General features: G+C 34.3%; 1 pseudogene; it reads left to right on the top strand.

The window, feature by feature from the left end:
* The first annotated feature begins 656 nt into the window (after positions 1-656).
* LOC142644506 (monooxygenase 3-like) lies at positions 657-3,625 on the top strand (annotated as a pseudogene).
* Positions 3,626-6,752: the final 3,127 nt, after the last annotated feature.

Here is a 6,752-nt window from a genome sequence, read left to right as displayed (position 1 = left end):
AATCATGGTACTCGTCTATGGCTTTATCTACGCTATTGCTAGACGAAGAGACAACTACTTTAGACATTCTAAAACTTGAAAGGAAAGCCTAAGAGTGAAGAATGAAGAGAATACTTAGCTCTAGACAAAGGAAACTAAGGACGCTGAGAGACTTCTAGACGAGGTGACAGGCGAGAAATGTCAAAGAAGAGAATTTGAAAAAATGAGGGGGGCATGAGAGGAAATCTACTATTTATAAGCTAAAAAACTTTGGCATTCCAAACGACAACACCAATTAGAAAGTGACACGTGGAATGAGCCTCGAAGAAATAAATCGACATGACCAATCACTTGTGAAAGCATGACACGTGGCACATCGCTTAAAATAATAAATAATAATAATGTTTTCAGGAAGCTCATCCCGAAACTCGATGGCATACTGGACCACCGCTGGACGAAGGGGCAACTGATAAGGAGTTGGAGAAATGATTACCTCCAGATCGTCCATGGCTATCAACCAAAGTTGAAAAGGGGCAAGGACAACGTTCAGCATGACAAACAAGACGGGCCGACCAAGAATAGTCATCCATATGCAAGGATTGTCCATAGGAAAAACCCATGGACGACCCCACAATACTTAGGAGAATTCCAAGTATAATCCACTTATAGAAGCGACCATGGGATATCATTCCAAGGCACGAGTAAAACCTGGGCTCACCACTATGTCTCCTAATTGAGAGTTTAACCGTCAACAGCAGTTACAGAAGGATGGAACATAACTCCCATGGTGGTTGTGGAAGTTACCCTTGAACTCGCTGATCTTCTAAAATACTAGGGAAGTTGCAAATTTAATAACTGCTTTTGAGGCACACTATATAAACACCCGTTTAGACCACATAAAGGTATGTTTTTCACGACTCCCATAAAGTTGGAACTCCAGAACTTAAGAGGAAAACTAAATTTACCATTGGAGGGTTATTGGCTGGTCCACCCCGGTCACCTTTGATTACTCTTTCTTTCTTTTTTAGGCCCTCCAAACAGCCGCTAGCCCTTTGAAGCCCGAAGCATCCAATCTACTAATTTTCTTCGCATCATCATAATTCACAATTGAGACTTTTTAAGCAAATTGCCTGAATAATTTCTGTCTGATGTGCAGTGGCAACCACGAAATTCGTTGTGTGAATTGGAAGGTGTTGTTGGAAGCCCTTGCAAATGAGCTCTCAAGTGGCACCATTAGGTTCTCTTCCAAGGTAGTTTCTATAGAGGAATCAGGCTTCTATAAGCTTGTGCATCTTGCTGATGGAACTAGTATCAAGACTAAGGTAAAATCATCTAAAGTACATATTATTATTAACTATTTTATTTTTATTCTATTGGGACCATAATTTGGTGCAATAGATAAAGAATATTGAGAGTTGAAGGATTCATAAGAGCATTATCTTTTAGGCTCATGCATCAGGTTAATGCAATTTAGACAATACTGTAGCAAAAAAATAAACACTAAAAATAAACCTCCAACCCATTATGCACCACCGTAAAAACTTTACATGCTGCTACAATATTTTCTAAAAATAAAGGATATTGTATGTAGCTCACATGCATTTCTTTTTAAGCTTTTTTTTTATTCGATTTTGTCAATATCCTCTGCTCTCTAGGCTCTAGCGGAGGAAAGTTCTCCCTTCTTATCTCTAAAAATATAGATTATTTTATTTTATATATGTAGTTTGAAATAAACATTGTGAGGTAGGATATATTAATAAAGTGATAATGTAAAATAAATAAAGTGAATATCTTTAATGATGCAAAATGTATATTTGTTTACCTAAGCTAAAAGACACTGTCTAAATTACCTCAGTCCATTTAAATATTACTGTTGGTGACTAAAGTGACTAGTTATAAATACTAAATAATAGAAAATAAAGTGATATTGGTGGTAGATTTAGATAAGAATCAATAATAACTTAACTGCTAAATAAATGTGAAATTTAATTGTGAAAAATGTTGTATATGTAACATGGTTACATGGCTCTTAAATCATGTTTATTGGAAAACGTTTTCTAGTAATTTTGAGCAAACATCAGGTTTTGTATTTTGTCATGTATTGATTCTCAAAAAAAAAAAAAAAAAATTTGTCATGTACTGTATGTTTTTGTGCATAGAGGATAGAGCTATGCATCCTTTAGTGTAGGACCCGATTAAAATAGAAGGTTCGTTTGGAAATAGCTTATTTAACTAAAACTGAAAACTTTTTGCTGAAAGTCACTACAAAAAAATCGTTCTTAGGCCGCGTTTTTAAAACGTTGCTATAGGTCAGAAAAACGTGGCTATAGGACAATTTGGTCTACAGCCGCGTTTTTTTAGGCCACATTTTTACCCATGGCCTAAAACACGTAACTATAGGGTTGAGGGGTCTATGGTCACATTTTTTCAAACGCAGCTATAGGCCAAGACAATGGCCGCGTTTCAATAACCGTGGCTATAGGACATACTCTAGCCACGTTTTAAAAATGCGGCCATAGTGATGGGCTAAAAAGTAGCTAAAATAATATAGTGGGGCCCATATATAGTATCAAAAGGTATAATGGGACCTATAAATAATAGTAAAAATAAGCTAAATAGTAAAAAAATCTGGCTTTTTAAGAAAATGCCAAATGCACACAGATTTTGATAAGGATTATTGCATGAGATTGAAAGTCAAAAAAATTCATTTTTATTCTCAATCCTTGAATCATTTTTATTTATTTTTAACGTTTTTTCACTTGTCTCTCCCCATCCCCATCAAAGGCAATTGCATGGCGGATCTAAATCCGTATATTAGATCCAATTCAAGACGATTGGTTCCTTGGGTACAATTTCCCATTTAATTATTTTTGCTGAAACAATTTTCATACAATAATGTGTCCACTGTGATCAAAATCTATTGTTGTAGTAATCGAATTAAAATATACATACATACATATATATATATATATATATATATATATATCATGTAAACAAATTGTGAATTGTTTTGTATTTCCAAGGAATAGCATTATCCCAATTTTTGTCCTTATTATATCTCGCAGAGAAAGACATGGAAGATGACCCAGCTAAATTGAAGAAATTTGCGATAAGCAAGTTAGCAAATGTACCTGATGAAATAAAGGCCATTATTGAAAACATTGAACTAGATTATATTATGTTATCCCTATTAAGGTATAGAAATCCCCAGGACCCTGTTTGGGGAAACATCAGCAAAGGCAATGTTTGTGTGCTTGGTGATGCATTCCAACCCATGACCCCAAACATTGGCCAAGGTGCTTGTTCTGCCTTAGAAGATGGAATTGTTTTGGCAAGGTGCCTTGCTAGGGCTTTACTCACGAAAGAACAAAGTAGGGAAGCAAAAGAGAAAGTTGATAATGAAAGCGAGCAATATAAGAAAATTGAGATGGGGTTGAAAAACTATGCCAAAGAGAGGAGATGGAGAAGCATTGTGCTCATAACTACAGCTTATGTGGTTGGTTTTTTCTAGCAGGGTGATGGTAAATTAACCACCATCTTAAGGGACAAATTATTGGCTGCATTCCTATCTGAGTTACTTTTGAAGAGGGCTGATGTCATACTGGTTTTCGCAAGTCACTTCACGATTCGGCCAAGTCATGAGTGACCCGTGAAACTCTTTGTCTGAAACTTTTTAAAGAGTGCTTTTCTCATTTCTTTACCAACACTATCTACACCCACATTACCCACAAAATTGTAAGGAGACTTTTAGATAGAAAACCCTAGCAAAACACTTAAGAGTTAGAGATTGTAAACCCACAATCATCTACACAATTTCTCTTAGTTTTCCTCTTCTCCTACCTCTCCAATTACATATCCCTGAGAAAGTTCTTAGCCCAAACACTTACCTCACCCAATTTGAGTGTTGAGAGAAGTTTTGGTGCATGTGGGAAGCATTGGAAGAAGCCATTGATTAGCGGATGCAATTTGGAGCTAATTGCAAGATCCGAATAACTAGCGAAGGCATGGCTCGGTGAAGTCCGTTGGTAGTTGGAACTTGTAAGGTTGAAGTAAATTGGTTAGAATAGGCTTGGATGGTCTTTTTGATATCCTTGTACTCCAACTTTATTCACTAGTGGATCAATTCGGCTTGGAGGGCCACAAAGAGGTTTTTGCTGAGTACTTCAGTTTCCTCTTCGATAACATGTTTCAGTGTTATCTTGTGTTTGCATCTTTCTTCCCTTACTCTTTAAGCTTTACTTTTATTGTTTATAGTATATGTTTATGCCTTAGATAATTGTTCTGATTTCATTGCGTTACACTTACTCTTATTCCGCACTTAGTTAAATAAGGTAAAAGCAATCTGGCCGTAAGTTTTTATTTGAGGGTCTAAACAAGCAATAGTGTTTTCACACTATGTGAGCTTTCAATTTTGATTGTGGGAAGCTTTGCATTTCTTGAATGCAGTCATAGGCATATGCTTTGTATTATTGTTGGTATTTTTCACTTTAACAATTGTCAATTAGTATAAACTGAGAAGGCTTCGCAGTGTTCATGCATGTTTGGTAGTTATTTAAAAAAAATAGGTTTTTTGTATTTAAGTATTAAAGTTGTTATGGGATTATGTGTGATTATTGAATCATGAATGGAAGCATAAAAAAGAGAGCATACAAAAAAGTTTATGTTGTTCGACCTAACGGCTTACATCCACAATGAGAAAACCATTGACGGCTACATATTATATTAAGCATTTGTATTACAATAAACTCGATATAGAATTTATATACTAGAAAAATTTTGACTAACTTTAGGCTAACTATAGACGAAACTAAAGTTAATATGCTTGTTCTACAAATATATGAGCTTACAATTGGTTTGGGCTACTTAAGCCATAATATGTCTAACACCCTTCTTCAAACGTAAGGTGAAACCTTAAAATTTTGGGAGAATCGGTAAGTTCTCATGGTATTAGAGCAAGATATCCCAAGTTCAATCTCCTATGTCCACCTTACCTCCCATTTAAATTTCTACATGTTAGGCCCCCATTCAAGGGCAGTTCAGGCCACCCACACGTGAAGGGGAAGTGTTAGATTAAATGATTAAATTTATAATTTCTTAATAGTTTAAACTTTTGGAAGAATCAGTAATTTAACATTAAGAAAAAAAAATGGTGAATCCCACTCTTTAGTTTATCTTTTGGCACTTGTTTTCACAAAATAGTTTTTAGAAAAATATTCTAAAAAATTATTGAGCAAAACAATTTTATTATAATGATCTCTCTCTCTCTCTCTCTCTCTCTCTCTCTCTCTCTCTCTCTCTCTCTCTCTCTCTCTCTCTCTCTCTCTCTCTCTCTCTCTCTCTCTCTCTCTCTCTCTCTCTCTCTCTCTCTCAGAGTTAAGATAGAGCATAGTTGGAAGGCTAATTGGCGGGACTGTTTTTGATAAGCTCATGAGTGTGAAGTTTAATTTAATTATATATAATATTATATGTTTATATGTATACACATACAAAAACATACTTATGTAAACTTGATATTGCATTGTCTATGTTTGTAAACATTTTATAAGACATCAAATTATTATTTCTAATTTCTAATAAATAGTCCATTTCTTAGTTATTAACTCAAATAATAAGTTCATAAACAAAAAATATTATATTAATTAACTCAAATAATATTATTTTGTAAAGTTTTTAGACCCCTTAACACAATATGTTTAACATAGTTATTTAGCCCAATGATTACTTAGATGAATTATTTAGTTCTAGGTTAACAATATAAATCATATCATGTAAATAATGCGAAAATATAAAGAACACAACGATATGATAACCCAAGAAAACCTAACCGGTAAAAAAACCTGAAGAGGATTTAACCTAGCTATCCTCAAGGTAGAAACAGATCCACTATGAAAGAATTGAAGTTTTTACAATAAGACTTAGACCACTAACATCCTATTGCTACCTTGTGTAGAAAACTTACTATCACAACCACGTGACAGCTCCAAGTCCACGGACTACTTTTTTCCTTGATCTGCTGCAACCACAAGTTCTCCTACTTATGACTTTGAAACTCCACTTAAAGGTTTCAGATCTTCTTTAAGTTCTTTAAGCAAGAACTGAAGCGATCATCAAGCTCTTGACACGAATCTTGATCTTGATAACCCTATGTGTGTGTATGAAGGTAAACACCTCAATATCTCACAAAAGATTCACCACACAACACTCAAAAGACCTCTAAAACGTAGCTAGGATTTTTCTTTTTATATGTGAAGTAAAACATAAAACCCTACATGTCAAACGGGCTTGGGCTGAATTGGAAATTCTACAGAAAATCAAATCTGCACAAGTTTCGATCAATCAAATCTAATTCTTGATCGATTAAGCTTTGTAGATTTTGTCCAATAATTTCTGCAATCACTCAATTCCAATTTTACAATTAAACATACTTTGAGCAAGCCTAAACCTAAACTTTATGTTTTGATCATGGTTTGCCAACACATTACATATTGAAGTTCTAATACATTAGTCCCTAAGGTCTTAGAACCTAACATATTTCAACAATAATTTAGTTATTAACTATTAGTATGGATTTGAGAAGGGCTAAAAAATTTAATTGTGGTACTTACTATACATGAAAAAAGAAAATATTAATCAAGTAGCTCGTAAACAAGCTCGAACTTGTTAAATAAAATTAAAAATGAGCTAGTGTTCAAAATAAAAATAAATGAAATTTTGTAAAATTTTAATACTTGACTTGGCTAAGCTTATTCACAACCTTACTTTGTTTGGTTTAG

The sequence above is a fragment of the Castanea sativa genome, chromosome 7, assembly GCF_040712315.1.
Source record: "Castanea sativa cultivar Marrone di Chiusa Pesio chromosome 7, ASM4071231v1".
NCBI lineage: Eukaryota > Viridiplantae > Streptophyta > Magnoliopsida > Fagales > Fagaceae > Castanea > Castanea sativa.
The sequence above is the reverse complement of the archived record's forward strand: the minus strand, read 5'-3'. Positions and strand labels throughout refer to the sequence as shown.